Source organism: Dermacentor andersoni, chromosome 2 (genome assembly GCF_023375885.2).
Source record: "Dermacentor andersoni chromosome 2, qqDerAnde1_hic_scaffold, whole genome shotgun sequence".
In the NCBI taxonomy this organism is placed as follows: Eukaryota; Metazoa; Arthropoda; class Arachnida; order Ixodida; family Ixodidae; genus Dermacentor; species Dermacentor andersoni.
This window is the reverse complement of record NC_092815.1, coordinates 138,074,433-138,096,160: the sequence shown is the minus strand read 5'-3', so window position 1 is coordinate 138,096,160 and position 21,728 is coordinate 138,074,433. Positions and strand designations below refer to the sequence as shown.

Sequence of the window (21,728 nt, the reverse complement as noted above, 5' to 3'; positions counted from 1 at the left end):
GTTTAGATAAATCGGCAGCAACCATGATACAGCAAATACTGGCAAAAGGGCGCATTTTATGGGTTAAGATGAACTGGCGCCTAAGGCTACTCACAAGATAAAAAAAGAAAAAAAAAAAGAAAAAGGAAGTGACAGGGCTGAGCAGGGAGGTCAGGCATTTCTTTCATATTGTTCCCGGAGACAAGCTCCACCTTAGTCGGCATGACTAAGGACACTATAAAACAAAAGGGGAAGGGTACGCAGGGAGTATTAAGAAAAGAAAATTGCAGAAGAGAAAGGAAAGGAGAAGAAAAGTAGACATGATGACATGATATTGACATGAGACATGATAGACATGAGACATATTGGTGCATGACAGATTGATCGAATTAGGAGTTTTCCGGGAAAGCGAACGCAGAGATGAGGCGATAGAGCCGTATTAGTAGTGCTCTTTTCCGTTTGTCAGTAAGTATAGAGTTATAAAGAGCAGGGGTTAATGTAGGCTGGTGATTGTCCTTGAGGGAACGAGCAAGATGATCAGTGAGAGGACATTCATTAATATAGTGCTGCAAGTTCGAGCATGGTGTGCCGCACGCACAATTACTGTGCGACAAAAACTGAAAATGGAAATAATAGAAAGGGCAGCGGCCATGGAAGTGCGATGAGTTGAACGATGGGCTTTGTTTGTCCTCTCATGTCCCAAGCCTGCAGGTCTGGTATATTCAGTTAAGAACACCAAAGGGAAATGAAAGAAATACAGATAACGGACGCTTATTGTATCTTACTTGTCACCTCGTCATCTGCAAAGACTCCACAAACTATTTTAGAAGCTTCATTTTTGTAAATATAGCAAAACTAGTAGTAATCTTTATTTCCAGGTAGCGCGACAAACGTTAAGGTAGCGTTCGGGTGTGTATGTGTGCGCGCAAGTGGGTGCAACCGAGCTTCGTTTTGCGCACACTTTTGTAACAGTACACACGGTTACCGCTAGTTTCGTAGTCGCATTTTTTGGTCGTAGTATTTATTCTTTACTCCACAGATTAGGTAGTTCTTAAAAATTTATGAAGGTTAGTTGATGAAAAATTATTGCTAATTAATTAGCGGTTCTTAGGTGCCGTTATATTGATTTTGAAAGGTTTTTATAACTGAATACGATAGTGAAGCTGTGAACGGCTTTCGGACTCAGTTATTCGGTTGCAGTTGTGCGGTGGGTCACGCCTGGTGCTTTTTGATAACAGTATTTTCTTTTCGCACATCATGACGCACATTTTAGTGAAATGCTTTAACGACGATAAGTGGGACGTTTATCCGTTGAAGTGGTTGGCTCACCCAGCTACTAGTCTTCTACTGATGTGCGAGCCTGACGGTTTTGATGAGTTGCGCGGCCGAGGCCCTGATGCCTGTTGGAGAGAAGGCACCCCGAAACAGTCGCAGCCGCACTTCTGAAGATACGTAAGTAATCTCGTTTTCTTGGGCACGTAGCCTTCTTTTCTATTTTGACATTGACGAGCGTGACATGTTAAGTACACCGTTCATTTTCTTCAAGCAAACCGCATGCCCCGGAGCAAATGCGCGCGATACTAACTCTCGCTGCCGCCGTCACTTCGTTTGAAACAATGGTAGGCGAAGAGGCAGCGGCGCCCCATGTGCGTAAAATTGCATTGCTTCATTTGTTTCTGTCTAATAACATTTCCTTCATTTGTATGAGAGAACACAATTGGAACATAAGGATCGGCTTCTCTGCGCAGTGATAATTTTGTACAGTGGCCACGTCATCTTTCATGGGGGCTCACGCATGCCGTCTAAGCGCTTGTTATCGCGTTCCGATACGTGAGAGGCGCGCTGCCTTTCAAGGTATTTAGGCAGGCACTACGAGCTTAGGAGAACCGCGACAAATAATCGTGCAGCATGTGTGCAGCTGTGCTACGCTTGTACCACACTCGTACCGGAAGGCAGTGTTGCACTTCACGCTTACGCATTTCGTAACTATGGCGGCCTCCGTGGCAATTTGGGGCTCGAGGTCGTGGGTACGATCCCTGCAGCGGCCGCATTCCAAAGGAGCGGAATGCAAAAACGCTCGTGCATTGTGCATTGTATGCACGTAAAAATTTCCAGGAAGTCAAAATTAATACGGAGTCCCCAACTACGACGTGCCTCATAATCAGATCGTTGGTTTGGCACGTGGAACATCAGAATTATTTTTTTTCCCGTAGTGGCTCATCGTATACCATACGGTGAGTGTTATCACCTTTTGTGCCGTAGCGGTTAAGCGCGCCTCGATTTAGGTTGCGGCTAATGATGCGGCGCACCGCGAAATATATTTCGCCTCTCTGGAATTTGCGGAGAACGGCCAACTGATTAGTCACAGCTTACGCGCGGTGACTGTACACGGATACACAGCGCAAATGAACAGAGGTGTGGTGACGACGTCGCCAAAGAACACAGACGCCGACGGGCTCGCCTTATCGCCTATCACCGCCAAAACTACCGCAGTAAGCATCTTTATCTAGCGCGGCGCGTTTCCGTTGAAGGCGTACTGTGCAATTTTAATTGGCGATAACCGAAACATGCCACCGTTCTCTGCTGTCTCTTTGAGCTGGTCCGATCCGAATGTGCGTTGCTTGCAGAAGCGAAAGGAGCGCCACTCGGCGCGTTGTCGCCTCGAGCACCGTTTGCGCGGTGAAGAATGACGCGTGCATGAAGCTAGCTCACTGCGCGGACGCTACCGCGCAAAACGCGCAAGGGCGTGTACGCGACGTGCTACACACAAATCGCGCGGGATGATCGGAGCCACGCCGGAGCGGCTAGCTTCAAAGAAGCGGTACATGTTCTCACTCGTACAGGCACGCTCGCATCGCTCTCGGCGTTTGTTTAGGTCATTCCTTCTACTGGACTTCTACCCAAAGATTCGATATCTGTTTGGTATCGGCTATGCACTGTCGCGTGGTCTTCGGTTCTGCGAGAGAGCCGGGAATATTTTCCCCACTGTGAAACATCGCTGTGCGTGTTTTAGCTAACATTTACCGTAGCAACCCATTTCTTTCTTTTCTCGACGGCACTCGTAAAGAGTCGCAAATTTTTACTTGCCAGTATAGTGTGTACTTCTATTTCGTGCGTAGTTATGTGCAGTGTGTGGCAGATTCTTAATCCGCGTAATTTCATTTTCTGTCCACATTCCCTTCTCACAGGTTACGTATGCAGCAAATTCCCACGTGCTAAAGTGTTCTACGCCAAAAGCACCTTGGCGTTGTGCAAGAGACACCCGTTGATATGTGGCTGATTCACTAGCAAGCTCGCTTCTCTGTTGCCACTCTCCATCAAGTGGGATTTTCAACTATTTTTTGTGCTGCTCTGTGGTGTCCTAGCTGCCGCATGGACGCTGTGAAGGCTTACTTTCGATTTGCTCTGGCGTTTAGTAGTAAAGGATGGGCTACCTTTTGAGGGGAGGCATTTACTTTTGTTTGTGAGAATGTTTGCCAGCCTAACCAAGTGATACGTGCGTACTGTAAACAGCAGCACGAACAGAGGCGGACGACGGACGACGAAATAGGTAGGAGCACACACGAGCGCAAGCTCTACTAAAAGTTTGCTTTTGATGACAAAGGTATTAAACACACTGGTCAACTTGGCAAAGGTAAAAATCCGTGCATGCGTGGCAGAAACAGCCACGTGCGACAAGAAAAAAATATGAAAAAGCCATGTCATGTAGAATAAACGTGCGTGAAAAACGAGAACTATCGGACAAATCTTTCGAAAAAGCGAAAGATTTGTCCGATAAGTGATACTACCCAACAAGAAATACTCTTTTGAGAACTGCAACTTTTTCCCACTAAGGGCAACAGATAACTTGGTTATGCATTTGTTTCGTTTGTGATCTATAAATATTGCTTCTGGAACTCCTCTGGTGTTGCGGTATAGAGCAGGAAGAACGATTGTTTCATCACAAAGACCAAAACACAAGAGGACTTATGGAAACATTATTTATTGATCACGAAGAAATATTCATAAGCAAGATTTCTGTGACCCATAGTGGGAAAGAGTTGCTGCAGTACTTCTCGTTAATATCACTTACAGGACAAACCTTTCAGTTTTCATGTTATTGTTAGTTTTTGACGCACATGTTTATTCTACAGGACGTATTTCTGTCCTTTTTTGTTGTGCCGGGCTGTTTCTGCTGCGCATCCATGGCTTTTTCTTTGTGAAGTTGGCCAGTGTGTTTAAAATCTTCGTCTTCACGAATAAACTTCTAGTTGAGTCAGGGTTCATGTGTGTTCCTACCTTAATTCATCCTTTTCGTCTCTGTTTGGGTGGTTGTCAAATATAAATGTACACCGAATTGGCGAAGTGTCCATAGAATTGATACATGAAGTTATTTGCGCTGTTTATTTCAGGAAGAACGCTATAGGGTCTTATCTTCTCTTTGTTTTTGACACTGAGTACATTTTTCTAGTTCAACTTCAAGGAGTCCCCTGAGGAAGCCAATAAGAGTGATGGTAACTTCCTTTGTGTGTAAGATTTATGAATTTCATCCATTCAAGGCATGACATGGCACATGCCTGATTGTAGGTTGCAAGCATTCGTAGTAAGATCTACTTTTCGGTTCTCATGACGCTTCTTTGTACTGCGCTGCATTCTCCAGGCACATGAACCTTTTTATGCTCTAAGTGCATGCGTTCTTTTTGTATATGTTGGAGCGAAAATTGTGAGCTTAAATATGCATATATATCATTTTCCCTGTAATTTTTTTCAACATGGGTGCTGTAGCTCCCTCCGTCTTTCAGTTATTGCTTTGTCCCAATTTTTATGCAACCTTTATGTATTTTATGCAGCAAAATTCTGGTGCTATTTTGATAACATTTTATCTGCGAAATTGAGGTAATTGGTGTTTCGTATATGCATTTATTTGAGTTTTTCACTGTCTCACCAATCTGGCTGTCGAGTCATTGGAACCTTTTCTCATCCTTTATGACTATTTCTGGGGTGCTTGATACTGAAAGTGCAGGTGACCATTTATTTGGCTGTTTAGAATTGTGTTAGCCGTGTGTTACTACCAATTTTCTGTGCTAAATAATTATTTTTTCTCTTATCGTTCAAGGTATTAGCCTTTCCTTTTCTCTTTATTGACTGAGGCACCACTTAGTTGCTGGGTATAGGGAAAAAGGCCCCAAAAAGTGCTTTAATTGGCTTTGTACAAGTCCAGAAACATTACCTGAAAATGAGCTCACTAAATTGAGGAAATGCCACCAACAAACTCTTCTGTACCCCAAATTAACATAATCAAATGGTGTACTGTTTGTTCTTGACTTGTGCCAGGGTAGATAAGCTGCTTTTATTACACAAAAGCTTTACAAGTTTATTTCTGAAGAAAGCAATCCTGGCTTCTCAGAAACATGATTCATGTGTTCACCATGCCCGACAACTTTCTAAATGATGTCTCGTCAAATAATAGCTAAGTTGAGTGATGTTATTTTATAAAATAATTGGGCAACATGAAAATATATATATCTCGAAGACAAAGCTCAGGCATGTCTACTTTGGTGCTTCATTAAATTTTAATCGCGGTGAAAAACGTGTGCTAAATCTTGTATATATTTAAGTGAAGTCATTTGTTTCAAGTTTGTTATTTTGCCTTCTCACTGTCAGCCGTAGCTCTTCCTGTGATGTGTTAGTGTGCGCGACATTTAAATGTAACATATTCAGATGTCTTTTGTGTATTCACATGCAAGCAGCTTCAAGTGTTCATGTGTTCAAAGTTGGTTGTTACAAGGGTATGCTTAAGCGCTGCTTTTGAGTCGCTTTGCCTTCTAGTCATAAACTTAAGTCGAAAGTGAAGAGCACAATGATTGTTTTGATTGGATTCATATGTATAGGTTTTTTCAGATGTATTTGCACTGCTAGAGTGCTGTAGGTACTAGCCTATGTATCCAGGTTCGATGTAGTGGTGCCTTATGTACTGTAATAATGTTTCACGTGCACGCATATTTAGTGTAAATAAAGGTACTTCAAGTTGATCAGTCTCTCCTTTGATTTTGTTTGTGTTTGGGAAAGTTATGAGCCGGCACCGCGGCATGCAAGTGTGAACAGCAAAGCAATTTCAATATATGACTAAAAATACACTAGCCCAACGAAACGTCAATCATATTTCAATGCGACTTCTGAAATCTCAATGGCATCTCAACTATGCCACAATGTGCTTTTCAATGCTGCGGCAATAATAACTCAACAACAGGTCAACAGAACTACCACAACGTCAGTTAAACGCAGAACGCAGCTTAGACGGGCCGTCTAAGCACAATGGACTTTCAATGGTAACTTAACAATTATTCAACATTGAGGTACCCAATGGTGTTTCAATTAAATTTCAGTGGCCAATATTCAAGAGTCCTCAACACTCAACCCAACAATTCTCCAACAAACTCTCAATAATTCCTCAATAAAAAATTCAACATTGACCAACAATATTTAAATGCCTTCTCAATAATTTTTTTGTACGGGTTTGGCCATATTTGGCCCTTTAGCCACAAAACGCCACATCATTTTCATTTCGGTACTAAAGTGATTTGCTTCAAGTACGGCCCAGTCCCCTAACGCAATGATCAATAACTACTCTCAAAGGGCCAGCCTAAATTTTTCGTGTTTGCTGTCAAATTGCCTTCCACAAGCATATTCCATCGTTTATTTATTGCGACATGTTTACAATTTTTTTATGTCCTCGTCCTTTGTCATCACTCAGCACGGTGTATACGCTACCGATACGAGTTTTGCGTTCTGTTACATACAGTTATCACGCCTTGGGAAAGCAATAGTAAAAGCTTTTTCTTGCTAAGCGTTTTCTGAAATGCGACACTCAGCAGGATATCTGTAGTATGGCCGCCAAACCATCCACGGTGTTCCTGATTTGGCAGCACATGAACGAGGACGAAGAAGTTGCATTTAATTAGATTGCTTTGGGTACCTGGACATAAAGGATTACTCATGAACGAAATGGCTGACAGTCTCGCGAGAACGGCCCTCAGTGGCCCTGTATTACCAATACTTCCTACAATAGCTTACCTAACGACTACTAGATTCAGGAGATATACAATTATTCAAGACTTTTTCAACCCAGCTGTAGCTAATTTTTCAAAATATCGACACCTCCTATTCCCTTGGCCCAAAAATTCCTTTCACACCAGAAAAACTGAAGTCATCTTTACGCGATTACGTTGTCGAATACCAAAATTAAACTTCTATCGTCACAGGGCTGGTCTGGTGCCCTCCCCTCTGTGCCCAGACTGTGGAGAAGATGAAACAATAGATCATTTTTTCATATTCTGCTGCCGTTTTACTTCTTTAAGAAAAAATATTCTAGAATCAAGATTTACACAGCTTGGTTTAAGCTTTTCAATTATAGATATCCTTTCTCTAGGAGCCTCCTCTCTTGAAAAGTGCCGCAGGAATATTTGCTCAAGCATGGAGGAATCTATAATTGCTACAAAGAGATTGTCTTGAATTCTTAACCTTTTTATTTTTGTTCGTTTCCTCCAGTTAGATTGACCAATTTTTAGTATTTAATAAAGATTGCCTAATTTCACCCAAACCTTGGCCAATCCCCCACAGTGGGTGTGCGCCATCGCATAAGGTATACCATATCATACCATACCATTTCCCTGTTTCCAGTTCGCTGAGTGCAAGGCTTGAGATTGCGGCTCGACCCCAGTAGCGTTTTCCAGAAGCGTAACCGTGTAGCTGCCGCACTCAACCTGTCGGCCAGACAACGCCACTGTTAACGTGCCGCGAGAGACATGCTCATCTTCCGCGGCGCAGTGACGCAGCATCCCCGGGGCAGCACCTCGGCCCCGGCTATGTCCCCGCACTACTGGATACCGCCCACCTCGGTGTCTTGCACCGGCGTCACCGAGGTCCAGTCGCTGCTGGCGCCTCTCTCGACCGCTGCACTTCTTCACCAAGGCGCGCCACCACCTCCGCCATCCAACGGCCAGCGCGACGACGTCCATTCCCTGGGAACACAGGGTGATGACAATGCTGCTGGAACTGCGGCGTCTTCACAACCCCTAAACGCCAAATCCTTTACTCAGCCGTCAGCCAACATGTACCGCAGTCGTGGCCTGACCTTCGTCTCAGCATTACTGGCGCTCGGCGGGCTGGTGGCGGCTATGCTCGTCATGGGCCAGGCACTGCAGCCGAGGGATCGGGCAGATGACGAATCGACCACGACGGACGTGGCCTGGCAGCCACTGGTCCAGGAGCCATCTCTAGGGCACGCGCACGGTGATGACGTCGCTGCAGCCGTCAACGACGATGCAATGGCTATGCCTGCAGCCACCAACCGCAGCAAGACGGCGGACATCGACAGCAAGACGGCAGACAGCGATCGTTTGCCTACCGTAACCACTGTCACTACTAAGGGCCACTCGATGCTGCTTGGGCGACTAGTGCCTTCTATGAAACCGCGGGTCACTTCCGTTTCTCGCACTGGGGTGAACAAATCCGTCATGAATGGGACAACCGAATGGTTAGATTAAATTACTGAGAACCTTCCAGCATTGTGCTTCGTATAGTCACTGAAAAACTAGGAAGTCAAGCGCGCAGTGAAGAGGAGGCATGTTTTTATATGACAGTGTTCTGAGAAGCTGATGATGAATTCGGGAAATGTACGGTGGGTTGCGTCGTGCCTTTTGTCTTTGCCGTTTACAGTCTGGTTCTCAGGCCGCAGAAATAAATTTTTGTTGGGAGGCTGATCCCTTATGATTGGATGAATTTCCTACTACTGTCCTGGCTTTTCATGGTTTCGTAGTACTGTCGGGAGGCCTAGTTCAGAAAAATCAAAAGCAATATCGGACGTAACCCAACCACTGCCAATCCTTTAGACGCAGAAATAAAATTACCAGATACACTGAACTTTCGCACTGTTGAAGAAAGTTCTGCCGTGTCATAGCCAATCTTCGCCCACAAACGAGGTTTTCTTGGATAAATCTTTACATTGTTATCGCATTCAGGTGGCATAGGTGTACCAGCGATGAGGTGATCTCATGTAGTTTTTGTTGGCATTGAGTCTTTTCTGTGTTGGCCAGACTATATACTTGACATAGAATTGCTGGTCCCCATGGAACAAGTCTCTCATACCTGGTATGAATGATTGGCCAAGAAATGGGTGTATTGTTATAAGTTATAATCAAAAATAAATTTTCAGGACAGTTATAGAGTAAGTGCTGTTAAAAGGGAAATTAGGTTAAAATCAAAACCGTAATAGCATGAAGAATCACTAATTATAACTGAAAATTGCTCACACAAAAGAATGGAACGGATGCATATTTTTCAGGGCCGTTCTGTTTAACTCCGTAGGAAATTCATAAACAGCGGAGCAAGGATAGCTTTGGTTGAATTCCGGAGTAGAGGCTCCAAATGAAAGAGTAACAGATTGTATTATATATATATATATATATATATATATATATATATATATATATATATATATATTGCCGTAGTAACGTGGCGCAATAAAGAGGACATCGTTGGGATTCTCTCCTCGTGAGAAATACAGCAGAGTGGACAGCGAAACCTGCCTTGTGTAAACAAGAAGTTCAGGGCGGACAAGCGGCAAGGTAATTTTGTGAGGCACTCCACAGGGACGTCTGCATGAGGAGGCGTTTGGTATGTTCCGAAAGCACGGACCCAAGCACGGGCTGTTTGGACATTCCCGCGTGCCGCTGTGCACAACTTAGCCATGTTCAGGGCAAGAAGGATACTGCGGGTTGAGCCGATGCCGGCTATTTGTACCTTTAATGCCTCTCGGCGGAGCCAATGCAACACTTTGGTTTCGGTTTCATCTACACAGCGTCTCCGGATTGACCCACCCGGCGAAAATGTGTATCTGCTTACTTGCTTGCTTGTTTCCTTGCGTGTGGCGCTTGCCGACTACGGTCGATTGGCCAAGAAGCCGGCGGTAAAGGTTAAAGGGAAGGCGGAGAGAGAAAAACCTAAACGAAAAAGTAAATCATGGTGACGTATAACGTTTATAATAATTAAAACATATATTGACCTGGCATGTATAGAAATAAAACTAATTGTAATTATACATAAACAACAAATCTTAGTTTTTTGGTAGCATTAGAATAATTTCGAAGGCAGGATCAGCGATTTAATGAGCTTTCCAATTATGGAATACGGGAATCAAGATGGCAGCCTTTTTATGTAGTTGCCTGTCCTGCACTCCAATCCAATCTTCGTCTTTCTTCCTCTCTTTCTATCTTTCCTCACTTTATTTCCTTTTACTTTCGATTTTTCGGGCAGCAAGGGTTAAACTAGAGTGACATGCATAAATATAGCGTATTTATGCACATACCTCACAGGTTCCAACGTGAGTATTGCGTGAGGGCGGTAAGAATTACAACATATTGCGGAAACAGGAGAACATAAGTAACAACAAATCAAACAACTGTCAAAAGACGCCGTTTAACATCGGGCAAATGATGAACATCAGCAATACACTCTGCTATCAGAAACGCCTATCGTTCTATGAAACTCTCGGCAAAGAACTGCAAGCGTATCCATCATATAAATAGTACGCAAGAGACAAGAATGACAACAACTAAGCCACGTGGGACAAACGAAACAACGCATTCGCGTGACTAGGCTACGGAATCCCGGCCGCGGCGACCGCATTTCGATGAGTGCAAAATGCAGAAAAAGCCTGTGTCACGTGCGTTGCGGCAAGTTAAAGATCCCCTGGTGGTGAACATCAATCCGCATTCCCCCCCTACGGCGTGCCTCATAATCAAATCCTGGTTTTGGCATGTAAAATCGCAGAATTCAATTCGGAATAAATGTTTTATTGCTTCTCTAAAAGATTCCAGGTTATTAAATTCAACAATGCGGCTTGGAGATTCGTTCCAAGCCGCTGTTGCCCGAGGTAATGCACACTTGTTAATTCAGTTCGTGCGGCATCACACACGTGTGAAACTGCGTGTGTTATACAAGCGGCGATATGTGCGAGAGTGTTAATGTAGTGACATGTTGACTGTGAGTGAGTTTTTGCGCTAAGCGAAGCAGGGCTATCGTCGGTATTGTTTTGAAGAGAGACAGTTGCAAGAGTAATAGCGATTTCTTTATAGCAGTAACGCTAGAATTCCTGTTATAGTCTTTGGCCATGAAACGTGCCCAACGCTTTTGAACCGACTCGAGAGCATTGATTAAATATTCCTGATGTGGCGACCAGATGGCGGGCGCGAATTTGAACTGTCGACGAACAAAGGATCTTAATAAGGGAAAACGATGCGTACACCCAATTAATTGCTTCTGTCGACCTCGCGAGTTTCCGCAGAATTATTACGTCGAACAAAGGTTCTGTACGCTATTTCACGAGTGACTGAAGGAGTTTCACGTAAGTTTTGGTTTAGGTAACCAAGTATGCTAGACGCTTTTGCTGTGTAACATGTTTTATATGCGCTCTCCTTTATAAATTTGTTGTAATATGGATACGATATATTTGTAAAAAGCGGTTAGTGTAAGGTCACTGTAGTTAAGCGAGTAAGTGTAAACAACCTTTGTTTGCTTTTCGCTGATGGTCATTGGTTTCCATTTTTTTCCATTTAGTGGCATTTGTTATAGCGTGCACAAATTTGTAATTTCATCTGGACCTTTATGAAAAGCGAAGTGGTCGTCGGGTGTCTTAATTTTGCGATAAATTACGTAATCGTAGACAAATAATCTGATAGTTGACGTAATCTTGGACGGGAAATCATGGATGTAGGTAAAAAACAAAAGCGGACACAGCACGCTAACTTGAGGTACACTAGATGTCCCATCGGCCAAGGAAGATGAATGATCGTGAGTAAAGGTAAAAACATTTGCAGAATGTGGGAGAGTTCTTCATTCGCGATAAAATAAGGCTGCCTAAATATAATGATGATTGTTTGGCTATCAATCTAGAGGGGGGAACGCGATCAAAGGCTTTGGCAAAGCCAATACAGATGCTATCAATCTTGACTCCATTGTGGATATATGTGTGTGAATAATAGTTCATTAGTGAATTCGATAAGTTGAGTCTCACAGGAAAGTTCTTTCCTAAAACCGTGTTGCTTTGGACAGGAAAAACTGTTATGTTCTAGACATGGCTTCCAGGTAAATAGTTCAAAACCATGGTATCACGGTACGGTACGCGTATTAAAAAAATAAATATAAGCGCCTGTTCACCAGTGGCATGGTTGGAACATAAAACGAGCCCGAAAAAGAATATTGCAGCAACATTCATGGCGCTAAGCACAGATTCTTTTCACATGACCTCCAATTCGTGATAAAGATAACCCAAAGAAATTCTGGACAGTGATTTTCCCTCAAAATCACCCAGACCGAATCTCACTCGAAGACGATACCGAAGCGCCAATTCCAGAAGAATCTTCAGTTGCTTTTAACATTTTTCTTACTTGGACGTTAACGCGCGAGGATTACTCTACCATTCCCACAACTGCAGACGAAAACTACAGGTATATGGCGCCAATAAAGATTGATGCCTCCGGCATATCATCTCTAATTAAGAGCCTAAAGGTTTCTACCTCAGCCGGTGTTGACGGTATTAATAATAAAATTTTAAAGCATACAGTCACATATTCAGCCCCCGTCATTTCACGCGTTTTTCAGCAGTCCTTGTGAATAGGGGAACTACCTGCAAAATCGCAAACATCATACTGATCTGCAAGTCTGGCGATAAGAACAAGAGAAGTAATTACCGACCCATATCATTAACAATTATTCCATGTAAAGCATTTCAAGCATTCCATAAATAACCTTGGTTATTCATACTTTGTTACACACTCTAGAAACTAAGGGAGGGTATCGCAGTAGTGAAGGGCCTGATTTACACTTCAAAGCGTTGTTTTACTCTCGACAAGTGCCGCGTGTATTGAAATGCATTGTTCATTCCGTCAGCAAGGAGAGAGTGAAATGTGCTTTACACTCTGCCCTTCTGAGAGAGAGTGGAAGGCCGTTGTACTGTTGCGGCTATAGAGAACAAAACGTAGTGTAAGCTTCAGCTGCAGCTGTAGGAGGCTGGCCCCGAACATGGCGATGTAGCACTCACGCACGCCGGTTAACGAACACACCGTTTTGCTTCTAAGAGAACAGGCAGCCACAGTTCAAAGGAATGCGGAGCCAGCGCTCTACTTTCTCACTCGGAGTTGCCCCCTCCCCCCCCGCGCTCGCACATCGCGGAACACCACAGCAGCGGAGAAAGGTGATGAAGGTTGCCAGATTGGTGTATTAATAGCTAAATTGGGCTACTTTTTATGCGGATTGGCGTCGAAAATTGCGACTTGCTACTTGGGTTTATTTGGGCTTTTTTGTCTTGAGGACTTCCGAGTGCCGATGACCACGTCAACAGAGACATAATTCGGGAACATTGGTTCACGAAAACCCAAAGCTCACTGCTGCTACAAAGATCTGCACGCAATCGCGAAGGCTGTGTTTTTAGGAAATCTCGGCGCTGGGAGGATGGCGTTAAATCATGGCTGCCATGTTTATATGTAATTCCAGCGCTAAACTCTCTTCTTTTTGTTTTGGATTCGGCGCCATCTGCTGCCGCTTCACGCGCGATTCAGTAAGAAAAACAGTGGGGCTGTGAGCTGTCGAGTACGTGTTCCGTGCCGGCTGCTATACAGCAAACTACTTTGTGGACTTACCCAACACCTCAAATATACTTGCGCCTATCGTGGCACGTCATTTTCACGCGTGGTCCTTCAGTGTTTGTTAAGGATTCCTCGAAGCCTATTGCTTAGTTTTCCCACAAACCACCGCGTTAGTTATTTACCCAGTTACATTACGAAAGAATCCGCAAGTCGCCTTACACGATAAACACGACGGTTTGATTCTTTATGTGCAGTGCGCGTCACACTTGTGTGGAACGCGGGCGCGGCGGCCATGGGGGCGCCCAGGAGGAAGCCAGCGACGTCTACCGGTAGTTGCTGGGCTCGAGATAGAAGTGTCTGGGCACACAGCAGCCGACGCATCTAATCTGACACCCAGCCACTGCCGTTAGACGCCGCTGGCTGGCTGCGGCGTGCCCCGACGGTCGCCGTTCGCGCGACAAGTGTGACGCGCACTGCACATGCTCAGCGAAGCGCAGTACTCTCGAGTGTCGATGAAAACGAAATATCACCACGCATCACCAATTTATGGGCTAGCATCAGGAATGCAAAAAACGGTGCCAGAAATCTAATTTTCCGTCTGCTCTCTGAGGCTGCTCTCTACTTGCGCTGCCTGTTTCGAACGCAGCCGTCGAAAGCGTATTGCTCAGCCAGGTTTCGTTGACAGAGAATGATCTCAGAAACCGCATGTCGAATGAGACACCGCGTCAAGTTTGGTGTGGCAGAGAGCGGAGACTGCTGCAAAGGTTTTAAGCCAGATGAACAGTTTCTGTCACGTTGGAACTCTGCAGTTCTATAGTTACAAGTGGCAGCAGGAGTTACCTCAAATGTTGCAAGCTTGTGTACTTAATCTATTTGCGTAAATCCCCAAGGTGAAAAGTATCAAGTGGGACTCTACGCAGTGTTTTCTTCTTCATTCTTTGTTTTAGGCAAGCACCTTTGTGTTATGTGAAAGTTGCGATTGTTTCATGGTACTATTTGAACGTTGCATGTGATTGCAATGCAATGGTGTGTAAATATATGAAAAGGATGTTCGTCCACAGTGAAGATGGAAAGGCAATTGTTCACCACAGGTCAGCAAGTAATTGATTGCCTTACCTACGTCAGGATGATAACCCGTCGATTTTCATACTGTACTCCCCCACAATTTCTTTCTCTAAACTATGTTCGTACGAGTAATTCCGATTATGGCTTACTTTTTGTATGCACGTACTCTATGACCATTGTAATTCCTCTTTGTTCGTCTTACTATTTATTACATTGTATTTTCGAGCTGTGATGAAAAAACAATAAATGCGTTCGGTACGCATACTATGTCTGTGTGGTACTGTTACGTCCATATTTTATTATTTTTGTCAACATCTCAGTGGTGGAGTGCTTGCCACTTTGCAAAGGTATATATATAGTGTTTTGCTAACTTCCTATTCTGATGTATAGTGCTTGAAGTTGTTAGAGAAAAGGGTTGACGCTGTATTTCATGACAGCCGTGCGCGACCCATAAAACAGATCTTGTGTATGCCCTAGTGGAATTAAATTTCTTGTCTTTTCTTTTGTCTTAACATCGCACTCAAAGTAAGGTACACAGCCACTCCTCGGAGACTTGGCAACACACGCATTCATCCCTGCATTCACAGAAACTTACGTACACGTTTCCGTCTTGTACGAATTTTGCCAGGGAATTTTTGTTTTCATATTGCGCCATTCAACTCTTTTCGATAGTAATATCGCTTGCATTATTGCCAGCGCCGTAATCAACGTGGCACTTAAAACTACAAACTTTAATTCACCTCTTCTGTTATGGGTCAGCAGGTCGCTCCGTTTGCTCCCATTCAAAGACAAATTGCAGTCACAACTTACGGTTCTTCGCACGAACAAGAAAAATGTGATATTTCAAGTTTTCTCCAGTGTCCAGTGTGCCTCCAAGTAGCACCATCTGCTAACCCAGCGTCGAGCTGCTTTTGAGTGAATATAGAGAGCCAGAGAGAGAGAGCGGGAGAGAAAATAACATGCTTATTTTATAAATCAAGCCTATTTTAAAGGCATCCTCATTGTGATAGCTTGAGTTCAGGCTTGAGTTCGATCGTGACCAGCCGAAGCTGATCCTCGAGGTTGGAGCTGACAGTATTTTGCCCGACTCTTATAGAAAAGTGCCTTGGGTACAGCGAGACGTGAAGTAAAGTTAGCTCAGAACGTCGCTCAGTAAATACCGATAACGTCATGACTAAATCAGAAAAAGAAATATCCTTCAGTTCGTTGTAACAGTAAGTGGTGTCGAAATCCACGTCGTCGTGGCAGCTCTCACTAGAATTCTTTACACAGGTCTTGGGGCCAGTCTTGGGCTAGCTGCATGCGGCGGAATAAATTTTAGAGTAGTGAAAATACGCGGTCAGATTTGGACACCATAATAAACCATCTTTAAGACAATTGTAGAACATTATCAAACGTATTGGCTGTTTTTGGCTACTCTTCGCTCACAAACAATTTGTGTCTGGCTATTTTTGGGCTACATATTGAGATCATTTGGCTATTATTTCTTGGGACTATCTGGCAACCCTGAGGGTGATCCGTCCAGCAAGCAGCAATGAAGGCCATGCAAGGGAGATCGTGTGTCAGCCATCTCGCGTCGCCGCGAAAACACGACAATCGTTCGTCATTCGTTGGAGATACCAACAAATCCTCAACGGTAAGTGAATTCTAACTTAGGTGCGCATTCTGCGTATATGACATGCTATCGCCAGGAAGTCGTCGTGGCGCTTAGCCGACGCGATTGACAACCGACCGGGCAAGCGAGTTGTGGCTCAAGATGTCAATCGAAAAAAGCTAGTCGTCGCGATAAGTGCGTGTGATTTTATCAATTGCAGCTATCCGTAAAAGCTTTGAACATCGCAAACGCTGCCAGAAGCCATGGTATGTTCAATAAGACGTGAGGCGCGAGGACGCTTAAACTTGCTTAGCGTCCTTAGCGCTTAAGCTTGTTTAGCGTGCGTTTTGTGTATTTGAATTTATTCAGTTTGGCAGTCTACTGCGTACGGAACGCTGTTGAAATAAGGAGCCACATAAGAGAACGCGTCATTTTGCTGGCGGCAGGCTTTCCTTATAAATAAGCCGCGCGCTTGACGGTGTCTTTCGCCCATGGGTAGTCTGCGACCACCGGAGTTAGGTGCAGCGCCAGTGCTAGTTAGAAACTTTGCCGCAGGCATTAAGCTACATGCTGCAAGAGGTCAGTTGGACGCGTTATCTTGAACTTACTGAAAACGCGTGAGGAATTCATGCTTTATGCTGAATATAGTATAAACCCCATATAAACGATCTTGCCCGCGACAGCGAGAAGCGATGCGATGGAGATGGCTGTCCCGTTCGCTTCGTCGCCTACAAGTCGTACTCCGTGCGAGCGACGATCTATTTCTTTAGCGACGTCTCGCCGGTGTTGCCGGTATGAGAACTGCAAATTCGCGTCGAAACTAGCGTGAGACATGATTTAGTGATTTAAGTTGATTTATTTCACTGTGAAAAGCACCATAAAATATTTCTGGAGGTCTTGCAGTAGGTTCTTATTCTTGCACTTATAAAAATTCAATCGTTTGTTCGTTCCGTGCGACAATGGGTAGTATTCGAATGATGTACTCTCGCGCTCAATAATAGTTGCAACGTCCGAGCACCGACCGGAGGAACTCACTGCTAGGCTTGCATTGTGAAACCACTCACTAGGAAGTGTGGGAGAAAGTGGTATTCCGGGAAGCGACCGTACCCCCATCAGGAAAAAAGCTTGCAATCTGTAACTCCAGGGTATTATATACGACAGTGACACTCTACCGCACCGATATTACGAAGTGGATTTCATCCCGGCTTTTAATGGCGGCCTCTTTCAGCCGCTTAAAAAATTTCTGCTCAGAGCCCAGATTTGTCTGCGTCACTTTACTGCAAAATTGAATTCAATTTGATGCAAACAGATTAAATATGCATTGAAACGCATTCAAGCACTATGATGAGGTCACATGACGAAGTCACTTGTGAATAGTGCCGCACGACCATCATAAAGAGCGCTGGAAAATTTCTCTATATAGGCATGACGCATATCAAACGATGCGGATGTAGAAGCTCTCTTCGAATGTAAGAGTGACGAGTTGACACGGCCAAGTCACTAGTGACTCAGGCCACGTGACTACTTTCTGACACGCTGCCCTTTTTTTGTACCCTCACCTCATGCATATCAAACGAAATGGTTTTCGTACCTCAGTCTGTCTATCACCACAATGTGGCTACATCATGCCACTAGTGACTCTTATCATGTGACCGTCTTCGAAATTACTGCACTTTTTTGGATCATGAACTGATGCATATCGAACGAAATTGTTTTGGGAGCCCGGTTTGGCTATCAAAGTTTTGAGTTCACATGAGGCAATAACTAGTGACCGTGATAAAATTGCCTCATTGCAACAGAGCACCGTTTCTTTAACCGAGGGCATGATGCATGTCAAACGAAACTGCTTTTAAAGCTCTTTTCAGCTATCATTTTAATGAGCTCATGTGAGGCAATCGCTGGTGATTAGCGTTATGTGACCACGATTGGGCATGATGCACTCCTTGTCTAGTCTGTCTTGATGCACAGTAATCTGAATGGTTTTAAAGCCTTGTCCAACTAGCACTGTAATGAGCTCATATAAGCCTAGTTTAGCGACCAGGATTATGTGAGAGCATGTCTTAGCATAGTTGCACTCTTCTATCCATATATTATAGAGAGCAAAGAAACTATTCCTTAAACTTTCTTGGACTATCATTACATAATACTCACTTGCAAATTCGCCAACCTTTGCATGCTCATTTTACGTGGCTTAACGTCTCAAACTCGACTCAGGAAATCAGGGACACTGTAGAGCAGGACTCTGGAATAGATAGACCACGTGGGGTTCCTTGACGTGCACTGACATTGCACAGTAAACGGGCCTCTAGCATTTCACCTCGACTGAAATGGAACCGCTGCCGCCGGGATCGAACTCGCGTCTTTTCATGCCACCAGCCGAGTACAGTAACCACTGAGCCACCGCGGCAGCGCAGGTTCGCTAGTGATTGCAGTACCGTGACCAAGTTCGATCGTAGTGCATCATTTTAGTGCCCTAGTACCACTAGCCGCAGTCAGTGATTTCGCCGCGGTTTGTCCGAAGCCGCAGCGGATAGCTAGAATGTAAAAGTTCAAATGTAGCTATTGTAGCGGATGAGACAACATAACCTAGAAAAGGCCATCGAGAAAGACCATGAAGGTCATCACTGCTTTTATTCTAGGCGTGTGATGCGCGTGCACGCCGCACATGTCCTCATTCTCTTCTGATTTGTAATATATTCGCGCTTGCGACTTAATTGGCAAGTTGATGAGCCACAGTTCGGCGCGTCAGCTTCCATGTAGGCGCAGAAGCTACAGTACCTGGCTTATCGAGAAGACAAGCTTTGAGGCAAGGCGCAGAAACGCATTAAGTGCACTGTGTGAGGCACTACACGAGGAAAAGCCGGGGCTAAAACGTGGCTCTTACACTACATGAAGAGGCACCACAGGAACGAGTCCTGTAGCAGTTTTGTATCGATGCTGTGCTATAATCTGTTGTCGGAGGGCTCCAGGTTTCGATCGCGAAGATGACATTCGTAGATGGCGTCATCCAGGGGTGAGTGCACCACTCACCGCGTCTTAATAGAATGCGAGGCAGTCACGCGGCGAGACCCGTAGGTAACGCACGCGTTCCAGCTGTGCGTAACCTTTCAGAAGCACTTGAATTTAATGTGGACAGAAGCATCAGCCGGTAAGTGGTAGAGGTAAGCAAGAGAAGTTTAGAGAATTGGTGGTGGAAAAGCAGGCAAGATATTGATTGGACCGGATCCGCTACAGGCGCAGCTTGGTACAAGGTAAACAGATAAGTTTTGAGGAAGGAAAAGAAAAAGATAATGGAGAGGTGTGGGAAAAACTAAAAAAAACAGACATATACAACACACCTGATAAAAACAAACAGGCTAGGTGACTATCACTGCTCCGTTTCGAAGAGGATACGAATAGATCATGATTACACAGGTGTACCTTCCTCGGATCTGCAATCGCGCCCGCTGCACTTGTCCGTTGGCGGCATGGCTCAGACTATGACTTGCTGCGGGGGGCATCCGGGTTATTGGTCTGTCGAAGTTGTGCTATCAGTGACCTAGATATCCGCCATGTCACGTTGTTGGTTTAGCTGAAGTATCACGTTAGGGGCGTCTAGGTGAGGCCGCATTGTAAACGTCAATTTGACGTTTCCTAACATTGTATTGGGACACCGTTTCAGAGATATTCCGACATTACTTGTGATGCGACGAAGTGCCAGAATCGTGGTAATGAGCTGCCATAGGCCATGGCGGCCGAAAGGCGCATGTATCGCCATAATTTTCCCGTCGTTTGAGGCAACGAAAATATTTTTCTTTCCTATTTCGTGCTTATTGAGTTTGCTTCGCTCTTGCGCGGGGTTGATATTTTGTGCGGTGTCTATGCTTTCTACGGCGTTTAATTCTCCCTAGTCTGATGACTATGATGATGAGTCTGTATATCTATGAACCTTTATCACCATATTTTTGTATTGGCTCTTCACACAGTAATGACTTGTGGCGTTCTGGGTATGTAATAAATAAACAAACAGGCTTATAGCAAAGTGCAAGTGACCTTTCGTTATAAAGGTAACCTTCGTTATAAAGGTAACCCTTGGATCCCATCCACCACCTGGGTATCCGTCTGGCCACAGGCGCATTCATAACTAGTCCCATTCAAAGCTTGTATGTAGAATCGAATGAGTGGCCACTCAATCTGCAGAGATCTTACATCAGCTTCACATATTTTCTTAAAGTGCACTCCAATAATCAACATCCATGTTTTAACACTGTTAACGATATGACCTGCACTACACTTTTCCATAATCGCCCCTCTGTAAGAAAGCCTTTCTCGCTTCGAGTGAGGGAGCTTAGTGATGAGATACATGTCCCACTCCTCGAGCCTCGCCTAACGCATCCAACCCAATTGTTACCGCCTTGGGAGTGGCAGGTCATAGAATGTGACATATCTTTTTTAGAGGTAACAAAACACGCACCAGAGATCGAAATACGAACTCATTTCCTAGAACTCCAGCACAAGCACTCCTGCCCAGAGTTCTACACAGACGCTTCGAAGTCTAATGCCGGGGTGTCATATGCTGCCGTCGGCCCATCCTTCTCAGAATCCGATGTACTTCATCCGGAAACAACTATATTTACGGTCGAGGCCTACGCATTACTGACTGCTGTGAAGCATATAAGAAAATCAAAACTCCAAAACTCAGCGATATATACAGACTCCCTAAGTGTCGTGAAGGCCCTGATGTCACTCTATACACACAAAAATCCAGTACTTCATTAACTATACTGCGTCTTGTGTAAAGCGTACATATCTAACCAGCATATCATTATATCCTGGGTGCCTGGCCATAGGGGAATCGAGGGCAACGTTCTGGCGGACGAGATGGCCATGTCTATAGCATCGCAAGCCGTTAACCCTACCGTTGAGGTGCCTGTCACAGATCTGAGGCCTTTCTTGCGAAGGAGGCTGAGGGCCCACTGGCAACGCATGTGGGACGCGGAAAAGGATAATAGGCTCCACCTAATAATGCCACAGTTAGGACTCTGGCCTTCTACAACAAAATCGCGCCGAACAGATGTCCTATTCCGTCGTTTAAGAATAGGACACACATTTGGCACCCATAACATTCTACTCACCGGAAGTGAGCCTCCAACCTGTGGTAGATGCGGGGAGAGGCTGACCGTACTGCACGTTCTCCTGGAGTGTCGGGAAGCTGAATCTGAGAGAAAGAGACATTTTTCCTTAGCATACCGACAGCACATTCCTCTTCATCCTGCAGTGCTTCTTGGTCCAGAACCGCTTTTTAATACAGACACAGTCCTAGGTTTCCTGAGAGATGTGGTCTTACATGTTATTAGTCCCATGCATTCGTAGCGCCTCCTCTCTCCAGAGGATGCCACTGCGATAACTGTTTTGAATAGCACATGCCTCCAGGCCCTTGTGTGTTTCAAGGGCTCTAAGGAGGCAGTAGTGCTCTGGCATTTCCTTTA

The 21,728-nt window shown here is 44.7% G+C and overlaps 1 long non-coding RNA gene across 1 annotated transcript; it reads left to right on the top strand.

Annotated features, from left to right (window-relative positions):
• Nucleotides 1-1,189: 1,189 nt before the first annotated feature.
• Nucleotides 1,190-5,990, top strand: LOC129387465 (uncharacterized). The gene is made up of 2 exons (XR_008614672.2): nucleotides 1,190-1,431; nucleotides 3,168-5,990. It is a non-coding gene; the product is annotated as an uncharacterized lncRNA (long non-coding RNA).
• The last annotated feature ends 15,738 nt before the right edge of the window (nucleotides 5,991-21,728 follow it).